The sequence below is a fragment of the Dermacentor andersoni genome, chromosome 2 (assembly GCF_023375885.2).
Source record: "Dermacentor andersoni chromosome 2, qqDerAnde1_hic_scaffold, whole genome shotgun sequence".
In the NCBI taxonomy this organism is placed as follows: Eukaryota; Metazoa; Arthropoda; class Arachnida; order Ixodida; family Ixodidae; genus Dermacentor; species Dermacentor andersoni.
In genome coordinates this window covers 37867251-37894379 of record NC_092815.1, presented here as the reverse complement: position 1 = coordinate 37894379, position 27129 = coordinate 37867251, and the positions used below count along the sequence as shown (strand labels likewise).

At 48.1% G+C, this 27129-nt stretch overlaps 1 protein-coding gene and 1 non-coding gene across 4 annotated transcripts in view; both read right to left on the bottom strand.

Annotated features, from left to right (window-relative positions):
- The window catches only part of LOC129387747 (defensin-like), a 328772-nt gene that overhangs the window by 104378 nt on the left and 197265 nt on the right, over positions 1–27129 (bottom strand). The gene's annotated exons all lie outside the window — the stretch shown is intronic.
- Positions 16953–17036, bottom strand: TRNAL-UAA (transfer RNA leucine (anticodon UAA)). Its single transcript has one exon. It is a non-coding gene; the product is annotated as a tRNA-Leu (tRNA).

The following is a 27129-nucleotide window of genomic DNA, read 5'->3' as shown; positions in this document are numbered from 1 at the left end:
CGGGAAACGCCTTATCACCTTTATAGCAGTGACAATCAGACGCGCCTATTTCTTCACACGTAGGTGAGCCGTTTTTTATGATCGCATCTTCTAGCGTTTCGCTGCTCTATCTTGCATGCTGACATGTGGCAAGAACTAGCGCGATACAAATACCTAAACTGCCCTCGCATTCTTTTGTGAGACAGCCAGATTAGGAAGTTTCCGAAAGGCCACCTTTATTTCGCTGCCATGCACTTGGGTACTATTGTAAGTAATTCGCGTTGCGTCGTTCCGTTAGGATGCGTCCCCGAGGACGGGATACCCCATCGATCATCGTAGATGCTTGCTGTCGTCGTGGGGAGCTTCACCCGCATCTCGCTTTCAATATTGTCCTGACAGCAATCTTTTTGTTCGGCATTCTTGGCCATCTTGAATAAACCCTGGTGATAAGATGGTTTCGTGTTTCGCTACTGTTATTCTTTTATAAGAGGCAACGGAGAATCTTCATTGCACAAGCGCTGTAGGCTTATGAATGTATCACGGTTTGATCGTGCCTTTTTAAGTACATGCCCATAAGCATTATCAAGTTATTCATCGTTCGAAAGGAAGGATCGATATATGTAGATTTGACGTCGTTATTACAAGAACAGGAAAAACGACAACTTAGAGAAATGGCAACATATAGTTCTGAAGAACGATTGAGTGGGCGACTTAGTATTCCATTGTTTAGGCGAGGAGCACGTAAAAAGGTTTGATACGAAGTGTGATTGGGGGGCGATAAACTTCTTTCAGTGCTGTGTCCGTCTTCCTAGCGTTCCTATTGAGTATTTTTTCGTGCTGCTCGCTTCAAGCAACGTACAGTCTCGCATCCTCCCTGTATGGCCTGTGAACAATCACAAAAGGATTATCGGCCGACGAAATTGCTGAGAATGTTAACACAGAGCTCCTCTTTCCTGGCTGAGGCAGTCTTAAGATATACCACAATGCTCTCATTCTCCGTAAGCTAAACAATATCGAAGAAAAAAAGAACAGAAGAAGAAGAACTTGTAAGCTAACTGCTGGCATCTGGCTAACACTGGTCGCTGCTGCATCCGAATTGCACGGAAGGACCTCATTCCCTTAAGAAATGGGAAAACGAAAAAATCAACAAAGAGAAAGACAATGTGTCATATGCTACTTGTGTGGCGGACATAGCAACCGAAACGGTTTTGAAGCGGAGCGTCATTTGCCACTTCCTTCTACTTTTCCACAGCTGCTGCTGTCACTGCCTTGCACGCCCCGTCGGAAGGTGGTTCAGAGCGTGTATAGACATGGCAGGAGCGTGACAGAGAAAAGACGATGCGAGAAACTAGTATGGACCTTTCCACCGCGTCGAATGTGCACAATGCCCTCTGCAGCTCCCTCGGCATCGTCAGAATACCCTTTTGACAGCTGTAATTATCCGTGATCCTCTACAACAACATTCCAGAAACTCCAGCGCTTACCTTTCTACTAACGTGCCATTTTATACCTTTTACAGGACAGGCGTGCGTACATGAGTCGCAAATACATCTGCAAAATCAGCAACATCATAATCTTTCATGCAAAAAAGCTATTTCTTTTTCCGACAAGGCAAAAGAGAGAGCGCTTGCACATTTATCTCCTTCCTTTCTAATGTAAAAAGCCTCTGTTATTTGCGTTTCCCCCTAACTTTTTCCTTTCCCTCTGTTCTTTTTTTAATATATGGGAGTGCAGGGGAACTTTCTCAATGCCCTGCCAAATGACTCCCATAGCCATTCTTTAGGTTACTGCTGTGCTGACGAGCTCTGTCATTGAAACATTGTCCCGCTTGCCCTATATGAGTGTTGCTACAACTCAGCGGTAACTGGTAGATAACGTTGCGCCTGAAGTCAATGAAACAAGATTTCATATTCGTGGTGCACAGGGCCCTTTCTAGCGTTTTCATACGATTGTATATCGAGGAAAGCTTTCACCGCGCTCTGAAAAGCGAATTTACATTATGTCTATTCGAAACGTTCTGTCATCACTTCCGTATGCGAAGCCATCTTGCAGAAAGAAAAAAAAGAATAAGTTCGGAACCAACACATAAAGAAAACAATAAAGACAAGAGACCAGGCAGGTGGTGTCATACCTTCACAAGTTGGAACACAATCTAAAGAAAGTTTCGAGTATACATAATGTTACTTTGCTTTTCAGTGCCCCGTGCAAGCTTTCCTCAATATGCAATCGTATAAAAACGCTAGAAAGACCCCTGTGCACCACAAATCATAAATATCATTTCACGGACTGCAGGCCCAACATTATCTATCAGATGCCGCTGAGTTGTGGAAAAACTTTTATAGGGCAAACGGAACAGTGTCTCAGTGACAGAGCTTGTCAGCACAGCAGTAACCTAAAGAATGGCAATGGGAGTAATTTAGCAGGACATTGTAGCAAGTGACCCTGCACTCCCATATCTGAAAAAACAAAACTCCTAGAGAAAGGGAAAGGTAAGAGGGAAAGGGAAATAATAGAGGCTTATTACATTAGAAAGGAAGGAGATAAATGTGTAAGCATTCCCTCTCCTACCTTGTCGCAAGAAGAAACAGCTTTTTTGCATGAAAGATTGTGATGTAGCTGATTTTGCAGATCTATTTGCGACTCATGTCCGCATGCGTATGCTGAAAAAGGTATCAAATGGCTGGAGAATTTCAAATAAACTTCCAGTTGGCAGTCACCGCTTGTCTGTGGTATTTGTTTCCTCGTGTCTTTGTCTTATTCGCGCTGTCCAACCTCAGTTTTACATATGTTTCATATCGTACTATTGCACATGGGAGTTATGGGACGTATGGATGTTTCAATAGGGAACACAAAGAAACGCAACTATACAAGACACGACAGCAATTGCAGAGAAACTGGCTAAGTTTAACTTCGAGGCCTGGTACGGTACGTTTACACTATTTCTGAAAAATAAACGCCACGCAAATTTGTCAAGGAGACAACTGACGCATGACGAGCAGACGCAAAGCTAAATTAAAGCACGAAAGCGCCTAGACGACTACAGAAGTGGTCGTACGTCAACTCAACCCGCCGCGGTAGCTCTACGGCTATAGCGTTTCTCGAGCTCACGTGTCTGATCCCAACCACGGCAGCCGCATTTGGACGGGGGCGAAATACAGAAACGCTCGTGTACTTAGATTTACGCACACGTTAAAGAACCACAGTGGCTCAAAATTAATTCGGAGTGCACCAGTACGGCATGCTTCCTAATTCGAGTGTGGTTTTGGCGCGTACAGCCCCACAATTCAATCAAAGTTTAACACTTCTGCCACGATGCCAAGTGTCCTGTGAAGCAATGTGAATGCTAACCTTCTCAGATGTGAACATTGACGCACAACTACGCCTCAAGCAAACACGCCTGACCGTGTGTTCCGTGTACTACGCAGACAAACAGCAGTGGTGCACGCAAGGTAACGCTTAAGATCCACTCATCACCCTCGTATTAGATTGAACGCTGAAGAAATTAACATTCGTCGTCGACGTCACCCCTAATTACCGTCAGCCAAAGCAAGCAGCATAAAAAGCTTTGCTTACACTGTTACCACAGTGTCTGGGATCTGCATATTTTTTTTTCTACTTATACTGTTCTCTCGTTTAGCGTTTTCGCTTTCTTTATTTGAGGTAATATGTTGGCAAAGTAGCCTCTTCAGCACCCACTGAGCTTTCCATACTGTCGCAGTATACAAGCAGCAAAAAATATCAGGTCGACTGAATCGGGGACGCAGCCTCAGAGGGCTACTTGAAACGTAGTTTGAAACTTTTGCTGAGAGTATATGTACACTATGGTATAGAAGCGACGTAACCAGATACATAAGTGACATTTATTACCACATTACAAAGCTTACATGCTCAACTTATGACACAGCTAGTGGGTATGCAATCTCGCTATCGTGCTCGATCCCTACTCGTAGTGGGCCCGCTGTGCATGGTCAAAGTGGGTAGGTGCGAACTGGCATCCATTTCTCTCGCTGCCCGAGTTTCTGGACCCTGCATATGCAGGGACCATTTCTGGACCCTGCATATTGGATGCGAGGGCGCCATACTCGAGCAGATATCAAATTTCTGCAACATATTGCACACTAGTAAGCATTGTGTATCTCGATGAGTACAGGGGACCTATTCTGTAAGTATCCACCTAGTGGACATGTTCATTTCGTCTGCTGTTGAAGTTCCGATTGGCTAGTGGGTTCCTGTGTCCGTCTGACGCGTACCCCAGCGCAGCCAATCAGATCTCCAGCAGCAGACAAAATAAACATGTCCTCTAGCTGAACACCAGCAGAATACCTCAACCCCAGGTTTGAGTGTGAAGCGTTACACCTGCTACGGGAGTGTCCGCATACTACTCGACCACCCCCGCTCAGATCAACAAACGTGCTGCGAAGCGATAGAGACGGCGATGGAGGACGCTCGCTTCGGGTCTAGCGGATTGCGCAGCAGGCTTCGATAGTACGCTATGGTTGAGCATACTTGCCAAAAGTACAATTAATTAGATTGCCACGTGTGCAGCGCACTTTCGACTTCACGTATTACAGGAGTGTAACGTGCTGCCGTACTTTCTTTAAAAACTTTTTTGTGTGTACTCTTTGTTGCCAAGAATTGCACATGATGTAGACCCCATTAGATTACGCAACCTTCGTGCTTAAGGTAGACACGCGAACAGATGACATTATGACAGGACAACTTATTGTTGCTTTTTATCTATACTTATGTTTGACCGAAGTGTCCTTGCAGGATATTTGCACGAAGGAATTCTCAAATCAATTGAGAAAAGACAACACTGTTTATTCGGCGATTAAGTTTTTGCACCACTAATTGCGGAATAGGTGCTGAATATTACTTAGATATCTACACCTCAACAAATAATGTTAGTCTCTTTCAGGCTAGTTTTGCGATTGTGCGACTTAAACCTGCCAGTTATCAATGGCTACAACTGTGCAGAAATCCCTAGACTATCAGCGAATTTGAAACAGATAGTCGGCCACAACACCTCACACATGTCACAGTCGTGTTTGAGTGTTACTCAGCAGTGCAGAAGCACGGCTTTTTGCCACAGTATTCTGAGGAGAGAATTGGCTTTCACCACGATTTTTCGGAGACATGCCTCCGAAATATCAGAATTAAAAAGAAGGAGGGAGATGAGACAAAGGAAATAAAGGAAAGTGAAGAACAAGGGAAAATAATTTTCGATTGCATGCCTTTTTCGCCATTAGCCCTTTACTATAGTGGTCAATTTTTTGGTCTACGCTGACCTCACGTGTCTGTCACACGAGGCCAGAAAACCGCGAAAGCTCACCACGTCAATGGGACGTGTGCACTACAGATGCATTAACATGCCCAACAAAACCGATTTTTTTTTCGCGATATCGCAATAAACGGACACGGCCTTTTTCTAAGAGGAATAGGAGATGGCTGTCCGCTGATCGCTCTGACATTGTGTATTCGGAGTTGCCGGCTAGGGGCAGTATAACGCTATCGAGCCCTTTTGGCACGTACACGACATCACTCTGCCAACTCGTTTCCGCTGAGGGCCTGTTTCAGCGGCATTATAAGCATGAAATGCTTTTAGCTCCCGTTGTTGGTGAGCCTTAAGGCACCTTGAGCCAACATCCAGAGCCGTTATCCGGGATCTGAAGAAGAGAATGGGCGAGAATGAAACGAGACCATCCCGGCATTGTTGCCAACGCAAAACGAGATCATTAGGGAAACCAGTCAAAATTTAAGAAAATTCAGCCTCTGGCCTCCAACCCTTTGCAGAGAACCGCATTACATGCACTAGTTGCTACCTAAACATGTTAAAAATATACTGCTTCTGATTTCTTCCTAATGTTTGTTCACAATATCACTCAAGCTGTAGGTTATTGTACGCTGAAGTTTAACTTGTTTCCAATAACGACGTTCAAAGGGCAGATACAGCGCAGCATACACTTGATTGTCATCTTTTCGCCCGAATGCAGGATTGCCTGTGCTCTTTTCAACGCTAGTGGTCCGTGTGTTCCGAGGCGCGGGTTCTGCGCCACCTCCTCCGAAAGATCACGCCGCGCTGCGTGACCAGGCCGGCAGCGTCCGGCGCGCCGCGGATGGATGTGATATGGTCGTGATAGTTGTGAGATGGTTGTGAGTAATCGTCGTAATTACTTCAACGAATCTGCTTTGCCGGTAGCCATTTCATGCTTGCATCTACTCTCGATTACGGGAGAGCCAGCATTTTTTATCTTCTCGTTGCACGCCGCCATGATTTTCGACCAGCAACTGCACGCTTAGCCAGGGGAAGCGGACCAATCGCAAGCGTCGGCACCAATCTCCTCGTCCACTTGTCTACTGTTACTGCAGAAGCTCGGCCTCATTAAAACCCTCTCCACTTCTGCGCACTTTTCGTTTCTTGTCAACCTAACAGATAAGGAAAACATACAAGGCAGGCAGTGTCATTCGCATTGAAATTAAACAAACGTTATTTGCTTTAAAGGACGAGATAACTTGATTGGGCTGTTCAAAGAACGTTGTGGGTCACCGCCTGTTGCGTTGTTCGGTGGTTACCTAAATTTGACGCCAAGAGATTGGGATAAAATCACAACAGTTTTGCGCTATAGCGCCCCATGCCTTCAAAAACAGCTTATTCCAAGTGGAGATGGAAGGGCCCTCGTTGTGGATCAGCATTTGGCCGCGGATTGCCAGAATCACCTCCGACTTTACACAGATGTGTCTGTCATAGCTGACGAGGTCAGCTGCGCCAGCTTAGTTCTGCATACCTTCCCTCAAAGCTTCATTGTCTGGCCGGCTGGACCATCTGGTCTCACCAGTGGTTGTCGAGGATGTGGCAGCAGTTGCTGCGCTACGAAAGCTAAAGACTTTGCGTGCACAGGATGTCATGCCCCTTACAGACTCGAAGTCTGCATTGCAACAATTTAGTCGCGGTTTGCCGTCCTAAAAGTTCACACGAAAGTCACTATCATTCGTCAAAGATCTCTCAACAACAAAGGCTTCACACAGAAGTTTGAGTCAATGCCCTCTTACATAGGGATTGCTGGGAATTACGAAGGTAATGCTCCTGAATATCCAGCACTCTTACGTCTCCCTAAAGTCAGATTAGCAAAAAAGCAATCAAGTCACGGAATCCGACATCCATTCCCACTTTCTCTTGCTTTGGACACATGCGCCCTCAGCTACATACAAAGGAAGCCTATCTACTGCTTTGAAAAGGACAGGATCTGCCTATACACCTTCTTGGTTATTCAAAATGGGACGTACAGATTCTGCATTCTGTACATCTTGCACTCAGACAGGATAAATCAAACCGTTTCTTTGTCCTATAAACATGAACACTGCAAACCATACGAACCCTGTGACCACTTTCTGTAGTCGTGCCCGTGCTATTGCGGTGAGAGATGCTTGCAACACCTAGTGTTTCTAAAAGCGTGCACTCTAACCCTTCTCAAGGAAGCTTCACGCCTTCTTACGTTTCTAAGACACACTAATCTGTTTGAAAGGTGGTGAATATTCCTGACACTACAAGACACGTTCAGTCTGAGCATTTATCCCCCTCGATCACCAGGCTAAACCATCCTGTAACTACAGCACATCAACACAACAGTAACTTGCAATGTATTTTCTGTGATACAGCAATTGTTAACTGATTATCCATGTCTTGTGAATTAAATAGCTAATTAATAATTATCGCACAATTACCCAATATGCGGGAACAAGAGGACGACGCAAAATTACTTTTCCGTTTCAACTCCATCTTCTTTTGGCAGTACACAATTACAAAGTTATATGAAACCCCTCGTAAATCTCGCACAGCTTTTACTGACGCCCGTTGGCCTTGAGTAGACCTTCCGCCGCTCCAGCAAGAGAATTACCGAGGGATACGCGAACATACGTGTACGGCTGCGCTCATAACTTGTGCACGCATACAGACGTCGTTCGGAATACGTCTCCTGATTGACGCAATGTGTAGCTTCTGAATCATATTCATCACTTTAGCGCCATGGAGTATAAGACACAGGAAAAGAAAGTCGCTTTTTTTTGAAAATAGAAAAAAAGTGCCATTTGGTGGGAGCTCGGTTCATTTGCAGAATCCTCAGGAATGGTTTTACCACGCAGCTCACTTTTAGCTGTAATGGCTTTAGAGGATATGGCAAACGCAGTTTCGAACGTATTACAAGAAAATGCGTAACAACGTTACCGCAGACTCCGCGGCTATTTGTAGACGAAGACGTCAGGTGAAATCGGCAAAGCTAAAATGGATATTTGAGAAGCATGCAAAGCGCTGGCTGAATAATATATTTGATTTTGAAAATCATTTTTCTTTCTATATGAAAGGCAGAGTCGCGAAGCGCAACTAGAACGAAATGAAAAGGAAACTCTGATGAAGGAAAAAACATTTCTGGGGTGATGAATAGATTGCGATGTTGCCTTTTATTTAAGTCCGTTTTTCGCGAGCATGGAGCGTGCTATTATTTACGCAGCTAAGAACGGCTTAAAGTGGCGTAAATCTGAGATCTCCCTATTATTACTGTAACAGTTGCAAGACCATTGCTGCGCTTTTGAGAACAGATGTAGCCATACAATGCGTGAGAAGAGTTGAGGATAGACTGTAATAAGGATTTCAGGTTGTCATCACAATATATTTAGAGAATAACAGAAGATTGTCATGCAACGTATATGATAATCGCACTTTGAACAGATGTAAGCGGGAAGTCTGCTTGGGCAGGGCATCAAGCGGAGTGTAAAGAAGGTTATAGTTAAAACTCGGAACTGTAAAATAGATTTTAAGCAATTTCTTCCAGTGATTAAAAAAAATACCGATTGCAGGGACACAATATCAGACTAGGTGAATTCAGTAGAAAAATCTATAGACAAGTGCTATTGTGGTAAAGAAATTTTGCCATGCAGCTATGCCTGCGGTTGGAAGACACCACGCATGGGGAAATACATGGCTCTTTCTAAAACTATGTGCGAAGGTAACTATGCTCAATTTTGATTCGCATTAACAAATGTCACTCATTCACTCAGGTATTGGTCCTTCAGCTATGAGCAGGCACATGAGCCACTAGTTAAAAAAAATGACAACACGAGGAGTCTGTCAAGTTTTGCATGCGTCGTGAGTGCGAATACGTTCGCTTTCGCTGCACTAGCTAGAAAGACTACCTCGACTGGATCACCGCCCAAATCAGGACGCTTATTTCCTAATAGGCGCGTGCGTTTAGTCGTGTTTACATATGCATCAAGCACGAACGCGAGAATTTTCTAACGATGCTAGTGTTGGGTCTAAGCATAGCGCAGAGGAAATTAGGCAACAGCCTTTGCTCAACGAAGAATAATTTCAGTTCCAAGGGCAGCAGGAGCGGGGTGGTATTCTGATCAGTCTTCGTTAAGGCCATGGATACGCGCCCCAACGCACGGTAAACATCGCCACTGCGCTGTATACACGCTACTATAGGCCGAATGTTTCACGCGTGTTTTCGATAACGAGCTCAGACGTTAAACAAGCTGCATTGGCGTTGTTACTTAGCTCAATTCGCAAATGAAAAAAAGAACAGTTCAAATCATTGTAAGAAGAGACGAGAAAGATATTGTCACGTGGTCGTGACGTCAAAGAACACAGTAGCAATACTTCCAAGGAGAAGTACACGTGTCGTAGCTTATCCTCAGAGGTCCAGTTATTGAAGGTCGAGATCCTTTCGAAGGTTTCGAGCCAGGTTTCAGGATCCTCTGACGTAGCTCCACGGAAGGTAGGGGGCTCCCTGGGTTGTTGAAGTACGATGGGGGACACTGGGGCAGCCATCGTGGTTGTCTTGGCCACAATCTTCTTGGGCTTCTCAGGTAGAAGTCCGTGCTCCGGGGGCAGCTGTTGTAGACGACGGCTTGCTCGCTCGTCCAGGACTACGTTGGTGCTCTCTTTGCGGTCCGGGCTTGGATCACGGCTTGTCGGGGGCGTCCGGTACATGGACAAAAAGCACCTCCACCAGATGTCACGTGGTCGTGACGTCAAAGAACACAGTAGCAATACTGTGGAACACAAAACTAACTTTTATTGGGCGAACCTGTGCCCACAAAAGAGGCTGCACTTATAGCACAACGATAGCTGCGAACACGGTCGGCGATCGTCGAAAATCTGATCAGCGGGTCAAGCGCGTCGGCTTTTATAGAGCAGTCATCGAATGTTCCAGACTAATCGTTGGGACCCGCGTGCCTTCCACATAGTTCTACGCCATTCGCGTCGGGCGATGAAATCAGATAACACAAGGTTCGGCGACAACAGACCGCAGATAGAAGCATCGATAACTTTCCAGAAACTTCGGATACATGCAGGCGCGTCCCGCGCTGTGTGATAGCATTTGTTAGGCGGCGAAGCGTGGTCGCCCGATAAAGATAAGTACACGTGTCAATACCCCCCTCTTAAAAAGCATCGACCCGATGCTGCAAACAAACGAAAGTAATACACAAAAGCACTCGTAGCAAAGAAAACAACAAAAATAACGAAGTTCGTCAGCGTCCGTAAAAGGGTTTAAGGCGCACCACGTGGACCACTTCAGATCGTGCGCGGCGCCGCTGTGAATGCGAAATGCCGTCTGGCACGACCTCATAGTCCAGAGCGCCAATACGTCGGATGACCTTGTAGGGTCCGAAATAGCGTCGCAGTAGCTTCTCGCTGAGTCCTCGTCGGCGTATCGGGGTCCATACCCAAACACGGTCGCCGGGCTGGTACTCGACGAAGCGTCGTCGGAGGTTGTAGTGTCGGCTGTCGGTCCTCTGTTGGTTCTTGATCCGGAGGCGGGCGAGCTGTCGGGCTTCTTCGGCGCGCTGGAGATAGCTAGCGACGTCAAGATTTTCCTCATCAGTGACGTGCGGCAGCATGGCGTCGAGCGTCGTCGTCGGATTCCTGCCGTAAACCAGCTTAAACGGCGTGATCTGTGTTGTTTCTTGCACCGCCGTGTTGTAAGCGAATGTTACGTACGGCAGGACTGCATCCCAGGTCTTGTGTTCGACGTCGACGTACATTGCTAGCATGTCGGCGAGGGTCTTGTTCAGGCGTTCCGTGAGACCATTCGTCTGCGGGTGGTAGGCAGTTGTCCTCCTATGGCTTGTCTGGCTGTATTGCAGAATAGCTTGGGTGAGCTCTGCTGTAAAAGCCGTTCCTCTGTCGGTGATGAGGACTTCTGGGGCACCATGTCGCAGCAGGATGTGCTCGACGAAAAATTTCGCCACTTCGGCTGCGCTGCCTTTTGGTAGAGCTTTAGTTTCAGCGAAGCGGGTGAGGTAGTCCGTCGCCACGACGATCCACTTATTCCCGGATGTTGACGTCGGAAACGGCCCCAACAAATCCATCCCAATCTGCTGGAATGGTCGACGAGGAGGTTCGATCGGCTGTAGTAACCCTGCTGGCCTTGTCGGTGGTGTCTTGCGCCGCTGACAGTCTCGGCATGTCTTGACGTAACGGGCGACGTCGGCGGTCAGACGCGGCCAGTAATACCTTTCCTGTATCCTCGACAGCGTCCGGGAGAATCCAAGGTGCCCAGCGGTTGGATTGTCGTGTAGGGCGTGCAGTACTTCTGGACGCAGCGCTGACGGTACAACAAGAAGGTAGCTGGCGCGGACTGGTGAGAAGTTCTTCTTCACGAGCAGGTTGTTTTGTAGCGTGAACGAAGACAACCCGCGCCTAAATGCCCTAGGGACAACGTCGGTGTTCCCTTCCAAGTACTCGACGAGGCCTTTTAGCTCCGGGTCTGCTCGCTGCTGTTTAGTGAAGTCTTCCGCGCTTATTATTCCAAGGAAGGCGTCGTCGTCCTCGTCGTCCTGCGGCGGGGGATCGATGGGGGCGCGTGATAAGCAGTCGGCGTCAGAGTGTTTTCTTCCGGACTTGTATATTACGGTGACGTCATATTCTTGCAATCTGAGGCTCCACCGCGCCAGCCGTCCTGAAGGGTCCTTTAAGTTAGCTAGCCAACACAACGCGTGATGGTCGCTGACGACATTGAATGGCCTGCCATAGAGGTAAGGGCGGAATTTTGCTGTAGCCCAAATGATGGCGAGGCATTCCTTTTCAGTCGTAGAATAATTGCCTTCCGCTTTTGACAGCGACCGGCTAGCATAAGATATCACTCGTTCAAGTCCGTCTTTCCTCTGGACTAGGACGGCACCGAGGCCTAGGCTACTGGCGTCAGTGTGGATTTCAGTATCGGCGTCCTCGTCGAAGTGCGCAAGTACCGGCGGCGACTGCATGCGTCGTTTGAGTTCTTGAAATGCGTCGGCCTGCGGCGTTTCCCACTTGAACTCGACATCACATTTCGTTAGATGTGTTAGCGGCTCCGCGATGCGTGAAAAGTCCTTGACAAAGCGCCTATAGTAGGCACACATGCCAAGGAATCTGCGCACTGCCTTCTTGTCGATTGGCTGCGGGAACTTTGCGATGGCAGCTGTCTTCTGCGGGTCGGGGCGTACTCCAGATTTGCTGATGACGTGGCCTAGGAATAGAAGCTCATCGTAAGCGAAGCGACACTTTTCCGGCTTCAGAGTGAGCCCTGATGACTTGATGGCCTCTAATACTGTCGCAAGCCGCTTAAGGTGATCGTCGAAATTTCCGGCGAAGACGACGACGTCATCCAAGTAAACAAGACAGGTCTGCCATTTCAATCCTGCTAAAACCGTGTCCATCACGCGCTGGAACGTTGCAGGCGCCGAGCACAGTCCAAATGGCATAACCTTGAATTCATAGAGGCCGTCTGGCGTGATGAAGGCGGTCTTTTCGCGATCCCTTTCGTCGACTTCTATTTGCCAGTAGCCAGACTTGAGGTCCATCGATGAGAAGTATTTAGCATTGCAGAGCCGATCCAATGCGTCGTCTATCCGTGGGAGTGGGTATACGTCTTTCTTCGTGATTTTGTTCAGTCGACGATAATCGACGCAGAAACGTAGGGTTCCGTCCTTTTTCTTCACTAAAACAACTGGAGACGCCCACGGGCTTTTGGACGGCTGGATGATGTCGTCGCGCAGCATTTCGTCGACTTGTTGTCTTATAGCTTCGCGTTCGCGCATCGAAACTCGGTAAGGGCTCTGGCGTAGTGGTCGAGCGCACTCTTCGGTTATTATGCGATGCTTTGCGACTGGTGTTTGTCGAATCCTCGATGACGTCGAAAAGCAGTCTTTGTATCGTCGAAGCAGACTTCTGAGCTGTTGCTGCTTAATCACGGGGAGACTTGGATTTATGTCGAAGTCTGGCTCGGGAACTACGGTCGTCGGGGTAGATGCAACAGAATCCGAGAGGACAAAGGCATCGCTGGTCTCCTGAATTTCCTCGATGTATGCGATCGTCGTGCCCTTGTTGATGTGCTTGAACTCCTGGCTGAAGTTTGTCAGCAACACTTTCGTGTTTCCTCCGTGCAGTCGAGCGATCCCTCTTGCGACGCAAATTTCACGGTCGAGCAGCAAACGTTGGTCGCCTTCGACGACGCCTTCTACGTCAGTGGGTGTTTCGGTGCCGACCAAAATAAAAATGCTGGAGCGAGGCGGGATGCTCACTTGATCTTCGAGCACACTCAAGGCGTGGTGACTGCGACAGCTCTCCGGCGGTATCGCTTGATCTTCCGACAGCGTTATTGACTTCGACTTCAGGTCGATGATTGCGCCGTGTTGGTTCAGGAAGTCCATGCCGAGAATGACGTCTCGTGAACACTGTTGCAGGATAACGAAGGTGGCAGGGTAAGTCCGGTCATGAATGGTAATTCTTGCCGTGCAGATACCACTCGGCGTGATTAGGTGTCCTCCAGCGGTCCGAATTAACGGGCCTTCCCATGCAGTCTTAACTTTCTTCAATTGGGCTGCGATGGGTCCACTCATGACAGAGTAATCGGCTCCGGTGTCTACTAAGGCGGTGACTGCGTGGCCGTCGAGAAGCACGTCGAGGTCGGTTGTTCTTTGTCTGGCATTGCAGTTAGGTCTTGGCGTTGGATCACGGCTGCGTCGTGTTGAACTGAAGTTGGAACGTCGCGTCGTCAAGTCGTCTTTCGTCGGTGTAGTTTTGGCTTCCAGACTTCGTCGGGACGGCGGCGTGTCGTTATGTCGTCGAAATGGTCTCTTCGTCGTCTTCGTCGGCGGCGGAGGATCTTCGTCAGTTCGACGAACAGCAACCGCACCTCCATCGGTTGCTGCTTTTAGTTTTCCGGATACGGGCTGACGGACCGGCCCCGGGCTGGGCCAGTGTATGGTCGGCGCTGTGGTGACAGGTAGCGGCCTGGTGACGGCGAACGGGATGGTCGTCGAGGGCTCCACTGAGTAGCGGCGAGGTAGTCGGCGATGTCACGAGGGCGTTCACCTTCCCGAGGGCGCGGTGCATCGACGGCGAACCCTCGCAATCCCAGGTTGCGGTATGGGCATCGGCGGTAAACATGGCCGGCTTCGCCGCAGTGGTAGCAGAGCGGGCGGTGGTCGGGGGCGCGCCAAATGTCCGTCTTCCTCGCGTAGGTGCGCTGGGCGACGGGTGGTCGTACTGGCGGCGGCGGCGGACGACGGAATTGGGGCGTTGCAGGGCCCTGGCGCGGTCGCGGAGGGGGACCTTGACGGCGTGCGACGGCGGCGTAAGTCATCGCTTCTGGCTGAGGCTGCGGTACTTGTGGTTGCACCTCAGTAACTCCAAGCGATCGGTGCACCTCTTCTTTCACGACGTCGGCGATCGAGGCCACTTGAGGCCGCGACGATGACAAGACCTTGCGCAGTTCTTCGCGCACAATGGCCCTGATGGTCTCGCACAGATCGTCCGTGGCCAGTGATTGAATTCCGGCGTAGCTTGTTGGCTTGGTGCGGCGGTCGAATTGCCGGTTCCGCAATTCCAGTGTCTTCTCGATGCTCGTCGCCTCACGAAGAAACTCGTCGACGGTCTTCGGTGGGCTTCTTACCATTCCGGCGAAAAGTTCCTCCTTTACGCCTCGCATCAAGAAACGCACTTTTTTCTCTTCGGACATTTCCGGGTCGGCGTGCCGGAAAAGACGGGTCATCTCTTCTGTGAAGATGGCGATGGTCTCATTGGGTAGTTGGCCTCGGGTTTCCAGCAGAACTTCGGCCCTTTCTTTTCGGACAACGCTCGTGAACGTCCTCAGGAAGTTACTGCGGAATAGGTCCCATGTTGCTAGGGTGGACTCCCGGTTTTCGAACCAAGTCCTCGCGGCATCTTCCAAGGAGAAGTACACGTGTCGTAGCTTATCCTCAGAGGTCCAGTTATTGAAGGTCGAGATCCTTTCGAAGGTTTCGAGCCAGGTTTCAGGATCCTCTGACGTAGCTCCACGGAAGGTAGGGGGCTCCCTGGGTTGTTGAAGTACGATGGGGGACACTGGGGCAGCCATCGTGGTTGTCTTGGCCACAATCTTCTTGGGCTTCTCAGGTAGAAGTCCGTGCTCCGGGGGCAGCTGTTGTAGACGACGGCTTGCTCGCTCGTCCAGGACTACGTTGGTGCTCTCTTTGCGGTCCGGGCTTGGATCACGGCTTGTCGGGGGCGTCCGGTACATGGACAAAAAGCACCTCCACCAGATGTCACGTGGTCGTGACGTCAAAGAACACAGTAGCAATACTGTGGAACACAAAACTAACTTTTATTGGGCGAACCTGTGCCCACAAAAGAGGCTGCACTTATAGCACAACGATAGCTGCGAACACGGTCGGCGATCGTCGAAAATCTGATCAGCGGGTCAAGCGCGTCGGCTTTTATAGAGCAGTCATCGAATGTTCCAGACTAATCGTTGGGACCCGCGTGCCTTCCACATAGTTCTACGCCATTCGCGTCGGGCGATGAAATCAGATAACACAAGGTTCGGCGACAACAGACCGCAGATAGAAGCATCGATAACTTTCCAGAAACTTCGGATACATGCAGGCGCGTCCCGCGCTGTGTGATAGCATTTGTTAGGCGGCGAAGCGTGGTCGCCCGATAAAGATAAGTACACGTGTCAATATAACAAATTCGTGCTTGCCATAGAGGGTTTTTTTCTGCTTTTTTGTTTTTTTCTCTAGGAATTTACTGCGTATATGGGAGAAGTTTGCTTCATAGGTGATGCAAACCTCTCTTAAACAAATAATACATGCCAAAGATCGACTAGTCCGAAGAAAGAAAGAAAGAAAGAAAGAAAGTAAGAAAGAAAGAAAGAAAGAAACAAACAAACAAGACGGAATATAAAATAAAATGTAAAGAGTTGAAACATGCTAACGAATACTTTAGAGAAAGTTCAACTAAGCACAGTGCTTGTCACAGCATAGATATCTTGCGCAGCAAGTAATGATGGTAAAACAAATGCAATCAAAATAAAATGGCAGCACAATAACTTCCGCACTTCTAGTTCACAAGAAGTTCAAGTAAGCTTAGTCTAAGGTGAAATAAATACAGCATTGCACCACCAGCTGTAACAAAACCAAGAAAATTTTAGGTACACTTCAATGAAACCTTGATCCGCTGCACAGGAAATGTTGCTGGCAAATTTTAGTAGCTGTACCTCATAATTTTTCGCAAGTATCGATGTAACTGTGTGCTAAAGGCAGCATGAGGAAACACGAAAATATTTAACACAAGAACCTAGAGAAGAGAAAGCAGAATGCGAAAGATAAACATTTCATGTGATTAAATATTCCGGGAGCACGTTTTTCGTCTTGAACGTCATTCCAAACACGTATGGTATCTTAGAGTATTGCATCTCGGTGATGGAGCTTCCTGTCTGTCCGGCCGAGAAGGTTATTAGCACCTAGATTCGCTATGAAGAGAGAACCATTTGATTAAGGAAAGATGGATACAGTATGGATTGAGGAAAGATGGATACAGTATCATGCGTTTGCGCAATGTCCACGCATGATACACGAGGTGTCTTGCTGTAAGGTGCTTTCATTATATCATCATGACAGTACAGCGCTTCGAAACTCTGTTTTCGCAACTGCAAAAAGAAAAGAATGAATAATCTTGTCAGGAGTGGGGTTCGAACTCACGCCCTCTTTCGAGGACCAGAGCTTAAATCTGGCGCCTTAGACCACTCGGCCATCCTGACTATACCGACCTGGCAAGTGATTGTAAAATTGGTGGCAATTTGGAACCCCGGCGAAGATTCATGCCAGCTTAACGAGATCACCTGTGTTCATTGAAAATGAGGCATACAACACAAGTACGCTGGCGTTGCTTCTTATTGTCATGACCCGCTCAGGTGACGAGTAGCTTTTATGTTCAAGCGACTTGTTATAGGAGCATCAAGATTATGTTACAGTATCATGCGTTTGCGCAATGTCCACGCATGATACACGAGGTGTCTTGCTGTAAGGTACTTTCATTATGCTGGTGACACACTCCTTCATGTGACTTCTTGAAATCCGAATAACATCATGACAGTGCAGCGCTTCGAAACTGTTTTCGCAACTGCAAAAAGAAAATAATGAATAAACTTGTCAGGAGTGGGGTTCGAAACCACGCCCTCTTTCGAGGACCAGCGCTTAAATCTGGCGCCTTAGACCAGTCGGCCATCCTGTTTTTTTTTTTTATTCGCTGATTGGTACATCACGTGGAAAGAACAACAGAACAAAACGCATTTACAGAAAAAATGACACTGAAAAATGTTTAAAAACGTCAAACACGCTTTGTTTGACGTGGGGACGGAAACCCTCCTAAAAAAAAAAATTATATATCCTCAATTATGTGTGGCCACACATGCGCAGGTAATAAATACCAGGTTCTCTAGCCGAGTGCCATCCATGCGGTATAACCGAGCTCAGATTGCTCCACTTTGACTGATCAAATAGGGCACCACTGTAGGTTAAATGAGGCGTACAACTCCTGCGGGACCCGCCGTGGTTGCTCAGTGGTTAGACTGCTGAGCACGAGGTCGCGGGATCGGACCCCGACCACGGCGGCCGCATTTCGATGGGGGCGAAATGCGAAAACACCCGTGTACTTAGAATTAGGTGCACGTTAAAGAACCCCAGGTGGTCGAAATTTTCGGAGTCCTCCACTACGGCGCGCATAATCAGAAAGTGGTTTTGTCACGTAAAACCCCATAAATTAATTTTTAATTTAACTCCTGCGGGGACGGTAGAGTATCCGTCTCCAGTGCAAGAGGACCGTGATTCAAATCCCGGTGCCGCGCAATTCTCCACCGGAAAATACAAAAAAAAAACGTGTGTTGAGAAAATTGCACAAACAGGCGTGGAGTGCGGCCTGATCCCGGTGACCAGAACCGGTAACGCACTCTCTCACCAGAGCAGGATTGGCCACCCTGGTGCAGTACTTGGCCACAATCACCTATATGAATACAACAATCAAACCCCGGCCCTCAGTCCCCAGCAGCCGCGAAGCAACTGACCACGCCGGCGGTCAGATCTGTGACGCTGCAGAGGGTGCTAAGAATACCTGGCTCCGTACAGGCCGCCATTGGAATCTGAACCTGGCAACGTTTAACGTTAGAACGCTATCTAGTGAGGCGAGTCTAGCAGTGTTATTGGAGGAATTAGAGGGTAGTAAATGGGATATAATAGGGCTCAGGGAGGTTAGGAGGACAAAAGAAGCATATATAGTGCTAAAAAGCGGGCATGTACTGTGTTACCGGGGCTTAGCGGAGAGACGAGAACTAGGAGTCGGATTCCTGATTAATAAGGAAATAGCTGGTAACATACAGGAATTCTATAGCATTAACGAGAGGGTGGCAGGTCTTGTTGTGAAACTTAATAAGAGGTACAAATTGAAGGTGGTACAAGTCTATGCCCCTACATGCAGTCATGGTGACCAGGAAGTCGAAAGCTTTCATGAAGACGTAGAATCGGCGATGGGTAAAGTCAAAACAAAATACACTATACTGATGGGCGACTTCAATGCCAGGGTAGGCAAGAAGCAGGCTGGAGACAAGTCAGTGGGGGAATATGGCATAGGCTCTAGGAATAGCAGAGGAGAATTATTAGTAGAGTTTGCAGAACAGAATAATATGCGGATAATGAGTACCTTTTTCCGCAAGCGGGTTAGTCGAAAGTGGACGTGGAGGAGCCCGAATGGTGAGACTAGAAATGAAATCGACTTCATACTCTGCGCGAACCCTGGCATCATTCAAGATGTAGACGTGCTCGGCGAGGTACGCTGCAGTGACCACAGGATGGTAAGAACTCGAATTAGCCTAGACTTGAGGAGGGAACGAAAGAAACTGATACACAAGAAGCCAATCAATGAGTTAGCGGTAAGAGGGAAACTAGAGGAATTCCGGATCAAGCTACAGAACAGGTATTCGGCTTTAACCCAGGAAGAGGACCATAGTGTTGAAGCAATGGACGACTATCTTATGGGCATCATTAAGGAGTGCGCAATAGAAGTCGGTGGTAACGCCGTTAAACAGGAAACCAGTAAGCTATCGCAGGAGACGAAAGATCTGATCAAGAAACGCCAATGTATGAAAGCCTCTAATCCTACAGCTAGAATAGAACTGGCAGAACTTTCTAAGTTAATCAACAAGCGTAAGACAGCGGACATCAGCAACTATAATATGGATAGAATTGAACAGGCTCTCAGGAATGGAGGAAGCCTAAAAACAGTGAAGAAGAAACTAGGAATAGGCAAGAATCAGATGTGTGCGTTAAGAGACAAAGCCGGCAGTATCGTTACTAATATGGATGAGATAGTTCAAGTGGCTGACGAGTTCTATAGAGATTTATACAGTACCAGTGGCACCCACGACGATAGTGGAAGAGAGAATAGCCTAGAGGAATTCGAAATCCCACAGGTAACGCCAGAAGAAGTAAAGAAAGCCTTAGGAGCTATGCAAAGGGGGAAGGCAGCTGGGGAGGATCAGGTAACAGCAGATTTGTTGAAGGATGGCGGTCAGATTGTTCTAGAGAAACTGGCCACCCTGTATACGCAATGCCTCATAACCTCGAGCGTACCGGAATCTTGGAAGAACGCTAACATAATCCTAATCCATAAGAAAGGGGACGCCAAAGACTTGAAAAATTATAGACCGATCAGCTTACTGTCCGTTGCCTACAAAGTATTTACTAAGGTAATCGCAAATAGAATCAGGAACCCCTTAGACTTCTGTCAACCAAAGGACCAGGCAGGATTCCGTAAAGGCTACTCAACAATAGACCATATTCACACTATCAATCAAGTGATAGAGAAATGTGCAGAATATAACCAACCCTTATATATAGCTCTCATTGATTACGAGAAAGCGTTTGATTCAGTCGAAACCTCAGCAGTCATGGAGGCATTACGGAATCAGGGTGTAGATGAGCCATATGTAAAAATACTGGAAGATATCTATAGCGGCTCCACAGCCACCGTAGTCCTCCACAAAGAAAGCAACAAAATCCCTATGAAGAAAGGCGTCAGACAGGGAGATACGATATCTCCAATGCTATTCACAGCATGTTTACAGGAGGTATTCAGAGGCCTGGAGTGGGAAGAATTGGGGATAAAAGTTGATGGAGAATACCTTAGCAACTTGCGATTCGCTGATGATATTGCCTTGCTTAGTAACTCAGGAGACCAATTGCAATGCATGCTCACTGACCTGGAGAGGCAAAGCAGAAGGGTGGGTCTGAAAATTAATCTGCAGAAAACTAAAGTATTGTTTAACAGTCTCGGAAGAGAACAGCAGTTTACGATAGGTAGCGAAGCACTGGAAGTGGTAAGGGAATACATCTACTTAGGGCAGGTAGTGACTGCGGATCCGGATCATGAGACTGAAATAATCAGAAGAATAAGAATGGGCTGGGGTGCGTTTGGCAGGCATTCTCAGATCATGAACAGCAGGTTGCCATTATCCCTCAAGAGAAAAGTTTATAACAGCTGTGTCTTTCCAGTACTCACGTACGGGGCAGAAACCTGGAGGCTTACGAAAAGGGTTCTACTTAAATTGAGGACGACGCAACGAGCTATGGAAAGAAGAATGATGGGTGTAACGTTAAGGGATAAGAAAAGAGCAGATTGGGTGAGGCACCAAACGCGGGTAAGCGACATCTTAGTTTAAATCAAGAAAAAGAAATGGGCATGGGCCGGACATGTAATGAGGAGGGAAGATAACCGATGGTCACTAAGAGTTACGGACTGGATTCCAAGGGAAGGGAAGCGTAGCAGGGGGCGGCAGAAAGTTAGGTGGGCAGATGACATTAAGACGTTTGCAGGGACAACATGGCCACAATTAGTACATGACCGGGGTAGTTGGAGAAGTATGGGAGAGGCCTTTGCCCTGCAGTGGGCGTAACTAGGCTGATGATGATGATGATGATGGATGCTAAATGGAATTACACACGCACGCGCGCGCGCACACACACACACACACACACACACACACACACACACACACACACACACACACACACACACACACACACACACACACACACACACGCACGCACGCACACACACGCACGCACACGCACGCACGCACACGCACGCACGCACACGCACGCACGCACGCACGCACGCACACACGCACACACACACACACACACACACACGCACACACAGTGATACAGACACAGACACAGCTAGAGAACCGAAGGAGGTCAAATTATGTTGCCAATATCAATTCCGGTTCCTCGCGAGCAAATAATAGTGCTAGAATGTAGAAATGAACGAATTTCTTTATTAGGCTATCATTAAGGAAGTAATTAATGAGCGGTATCTCACGCTCGTATTCAGCTCAGTTGACACATTCCGATACTGTCATTTTCGATAACTGGTTCTACTCCCATTGTCCGAATATTGAGATCGTTTCGTTTTCCTTAACGTCGACAACGACCACTTTCTCGTGGTTTACAGCAGGCGCACGAGCCTTAGCTCTCTGGAACAAACCTTGTGTCTTATCGCGTACGCATATAGAAAGCAGGGCGAACGAAACTAGCAATCCCGTGTCACTCGCACATGTGTGGCTGTGCTGCAAACTTAGCTCTAAGGAATCATATTGTTGTTGTTGTCATTGTCGTTTTCTTTCTTTTTTGCTAGTGAACAGCAACAACATACTACTGCTCTTGATTTTCCTTCCAAACAAAAAGATGATTTCTCGGCACCACCATGAGCGAATAATTCTCCTTTCCGTCTCTAGACTCGCTCTGTCGACTCCTTAAAGAGGGCCGTTTGTGAAAACAAGCACACGTGTCTTCATTCTGGATGCTTGTTTGAGTGCTGTGTTTGTCTGCGCCGTGCTGCGTTCTTTGCAGAAGTTAAATGGCGTTCGTTATGGACATGCCAGGTTAAGATCTCCGGTTTTCATTAAAGTCTGCATTTCTCTTTCGCTAACATCAATGCCGACGCCTTCGTTGAGCCCAACGATATTCTATCGCATTTTGCCCTTCGCACGAGGATAAGAAGAGATGTTTGGTCCTCTGGTAGCGACGAGAGAGCGGCTTAGTAGAGTCGAGGAAGCAATTTGGAAGATATCACAAAGAATCCCACCAGGCCAGGAGGAGACGCTTTGTATAGAAAAGCACTATTTCATCGCTGCTACAGGCGTCTATCCCTGTGATTAGTTCTCTCCGAGGCTGTAGCCAGACTTCTCTCAATAATCATTATTCATGCACTTATCCCATGAATAAACGTAAATGCATCGCTGTGCGCTGCACTTTAGGTCAAACGAATGTAAGGAGCGCTCTCGGGAAGAAACAAATGATGAATGTTGGGAAGGAAAACAAGGAGGGTGAAAAGCGGCGCCCGCGAGTGCCGCACTTTCGCCCGGGTGCTGTGAGCGACGCTGATCGTTAGATGCGAGTAAAAAGGCCAGCCCAGCGGAGCAGGAGCCAGAGCGCCAGCTAAGAGAGGCAAATGTAAGCGAGAAATTATTGCACAGATTCTTCAATATGCTTCAGACGTCCTTGTGATATAAGTTCGACCTGCCTAGAATTCGAAATGGCTGTAGCGATTTAAAATTCTAAACCGTAAGAACGATCATTCAAAGCATTCCGGGAAATGGTGCTTACGCTACGCCAGTGAGGCACTTGATAGGCTCTAAAGAAGAAGAACAGAAGGAAAAGAAAAGTTGGCCTCCAGGATGGATACACATACGTGAACCGTTGAGACAAAGACCTGCGCAGCTGTGCATTTTATTTGCATTACTTTATTTTTACTACTAGTAACAACAGAAGCGAGCATTTGAGTTTTGAAATTTACCGGCCGTATAGGGACGCGTACTTACAAATTTCGACTTCTTTGGATTTAGCAATTTATTCGCGCGGAAATTTCCAATACTCGAAGTGAAATACGGCTAACGACTCCAAGGACCTTCTTGAAATCCCTGCGCATGCGAAAAGCACATTAGCATATCTATTTCAGGGTTCCTAGTTTGAAGCCACGTAAATGCGAAATCAATGTTCAAAATAATTTGAAAGGACCCAAAACTGAACGGCGTCTAAGACACGCTCCAAAGCCTGGCCAGCAAATCGAGGCGCGATTTGCCGCGACTCAGCCGCGACCTTTGGAAACGTTAGACTTTTTTTTCTATTTGTCCCAAGTGTTAATAACAGCGATCAATTATGGGAAAACAAGTTGAAATTATGGAATTATGGCAAGCGACTTGGAAAACGAAACTAGGGAAAACGATTTGGCCGCGGTTTTGTTTCGAGATATGAATTCCTGAACTTTCTGCTGAACAGCGCATCTTTTAGCCAAAGTTTGACGGCACATATCTCGCAAAAGGTGTCACCCGCACAATTCTTTTCAAGTGGATATGCCCTCTAGTCTCACCCGCTAGAATTTGTAAAATTGCCATAAGTACCAGGGGGTAATTAGTTAAAAACTTAAGTATTATTTCTTTTTAACTAGTCGATTATGTATTTCAATTTCTTGTGGAAGTAATGTCCGGCTCTTCCAGCAGACCGGCTGATGGACTAGAATTCTCCTATTTGTGACAGGCTATCTTATAAGCAAGTTGAAAGTGTTTGCCGAGTATAAGCACCTGCTCTGTTAGTTGCCTTAGAGATATATGTATGTATATATATATATATATATATATATATATATATATATACACTGATACACTGACCCACCCAGTAGCCATTAGTCACGCCGAACCCGGGAGGGTAAGCAAAATAGTCTTGCGTAAGAAAAAAAAAGAAGAATGGGACTCACTAAGCTATCCACTGTACGCTGTGTGAGGACAGAAAAGGCCAGAAAAGTGACCAACACGGTAACGACGAAGTTCGAAAGCGCACGTTCACGTGCACTTTCAGCGTTGCACGCAGAGGCGGTCGCAACGTGCGTTAGTATATCTAAAAGCGGGAGCAGCGCTCCATTATGGGGACAGTATAAGGTAACAAATTCCTGTCCCTCAATCCGGTGCATTAATTTTTTTACCATCCACCGCTCAGCCGGCAACAATGGACTGAGCTGTGTAACACGGTGGATGGACAACTTCATCGCCCTTCCTCGTGGAAACTCCTCAAACATCTGCTTGATAATACCACCACCCGCACCACCCAACAGGATCGGCTGCAGAAGCTCCTTTATACGGAGACCCTTAAGCAAGGTCCACAACAGGTGATTGACTACCTCTGCACCAGATATATCTCCAGGGGACAAGTCAGTCCACACAGCAATTACATCGGTAGCCCCAACTCTACACTAGACGCCGATTTCAGCGTATCTGAAATACATGCCGCTCTACGCAAGCTTAACGGTCGTTCTGCTCCAGGGCCAGACGGGGTCACTAACAAAAGCCTTCGCAATCTCGATGACGAGTCCGTGTCCCATCTGACGGACTACATCAACGATTGCTGGCGCAGTGGTGCCCTTCCAGCTGCCTGGAAGACTGCCAACGTTATCCTAATCCCAAAGCCTGGCAAACCATCTAGCCTCGATAACTTAAGGCCCATCTCCCTCACTTCATGCGTAGGCAAGGTGATGGAACACGCCTTCTTAGCACGCATCAACAGTCACCTCGAGGACAACTCTCTCTATCCCCACACCATCATTGGATTTCGCCCTCACCTTTCTACTCAAGACGCTATGTTGCAGCTCAAACATCAAGTGCTAAACGATCGTTCCCGTAACATGAAAGCCATTCTCGGACTCGACCTCACTCAAGCCTTTGATAACATTTCCCATGCAGCTATCCTTGACCAGGTCTCCAACCTCCACCTGGGAGAGCGAGCCTACAATTACATCCGTGACTTTCTCTCCAATCGCACGGCTACACTCTCGGCCGGGGATTTACGATCAGACCAGCTTCCCCTTGGCAGCAAAGGCATCCCGCAAGGTTCAGTTATCTCTCCCATGCTCTTTAACTTAGTCATGATTGGCCTTGCCAAGCAACTACAGCAAGTCAACAATATCAACCATACCATCTACGCCGACGACATCAGCATCTGGTCGTACGGAGGCAGTGATGGTCAAGTGGAATCAGCCCTCACAACGGCGATTGACACAGTTGAAGCCTATCTCCAAGGCACCGGACTGCGCTGTTCACCGACTAAATCGGAGCTTCTGCTATACAAGCCCATTCAGCGGGGTCGCCCTCCCAAACACCAATCTGATCACCGACCCTGTGACGCCATCACCCTACGCCTTCAAGATGGCAGTCCTATCCCACACGTCCCTAGTATCCGGGTTCTCGGTCTTACCATCTCTACCAACGGCTCCAACGCCTTGGCTCTCAACAAGATCTGTGCCCAATCTCAAAACACCCTACGACTCCTTAAACGTATATCTAACCGACGCGGAGGACTCAAAGAAGAAAGCCTTCTCCGACTCGTCCAATCATTTGTCATATGCCACATTACCTACGTTGCTGCGTACCTCAACTGGTACCAGGCTGAGCAAAACAAGCTCGACACCCTCATACGAGGGGTCTACAAGCAAGCACTTGGTCTCCCACATTGCACCAGCACTGAACTCTTCAACCAACTGGGAGTTCACAACAACCTTTCCGAACTCATTGAAGCCCAACAACGCTCTCAGCTTGAACGGCTCACCCTTACTGAAACGGGGCGCTTTATTCTGTCCACGCTTCGCTTCACCTACCATCAGCAACAGGGCCCCAAACAACCGATCCCGAACGACATCCGTAGCTGGATCTACATAGACCCTATCCCTAGAAATATGCACCCTGAATATAACAGGGCCCGGCGCCAAGCTCGGGCCGGAGCTATCATAAAAGCCCTTGCCCACGTACCTGGCGTCACATTTGTTGATGCAGCCCAATACGCCCATGGCACACGATTTGTGGCCGTCGCCACACGCGATGGAGTCCTACACCACGCCTGCAGCGTCACTACCCCCACTGCGGAGACGGCTGAAGAAGTGGCCATCGCCCTGGCCACTTTAGATCTCACCTGTCACACCATAGTGTGGGACTCTCGCTCAGCCGTTACTAACTTCAGCAAAGGCCGTATCTCTCCCCAAGCTCTTCGCATCCTCTGCCAGGCACCACACTCTAAAGACAGCATAATCTCCCTAACATGGATCCCAGCCCATGCCGGCCCTGTCCACCCACACCTCCCCAATCTCAACGAGGTCACCCACTCCATTGCGCGAGGCCTAGTCAACCGCGCCGGAGTCACTGGAGATGAGTTGGACACCAGGGACAGTCTGACAACGTATAACGATCTCGTTAAGGCATTTTACCTCAGTCGCCGAATCTTCCCCCCGCCTCACCCAAAGTTCAGCCGGGCGCAGGCTACCACCCTGCGTCTACTACAAACAAACACGTACCCTTCACCTGCCCGCCTCAACCTTATATTTCCGGACGTCTACACTACCCCCAACTGCCGGTGCTGTGGAATTCACCCGGCTACACTTCCGCATATGCTCTAGGAGTGCCCAGCACAGTACACCCAGACTAACACCACCACTCTCTCGTCGAGGTTGCATGAGGCTCTGCGGAGCTCCGCCCTCGACTACCAAACCTGGGCGAACCAGCACGCCCGCGAGGCGGCGGCGAGGCAAGCCCTCGACGTCCCTTCGTGGGAGGCTTAGGCCCGGCCACCATAAAGTGCTGGTTCTACAATAAAAGTTTATTCCTCCTCCTCCTCCACCGCTCACAACCGACCGATTATGGTGATAGGGTGAGAGCTGGTCGGGCCACCAACGAAGGGCGAAAACGAAAAGAATTGTGTTATAATCACCACATTTCCAGGCCTAAATATCTCCATAGACAGCAGCGATGCCCGCTACCCTGT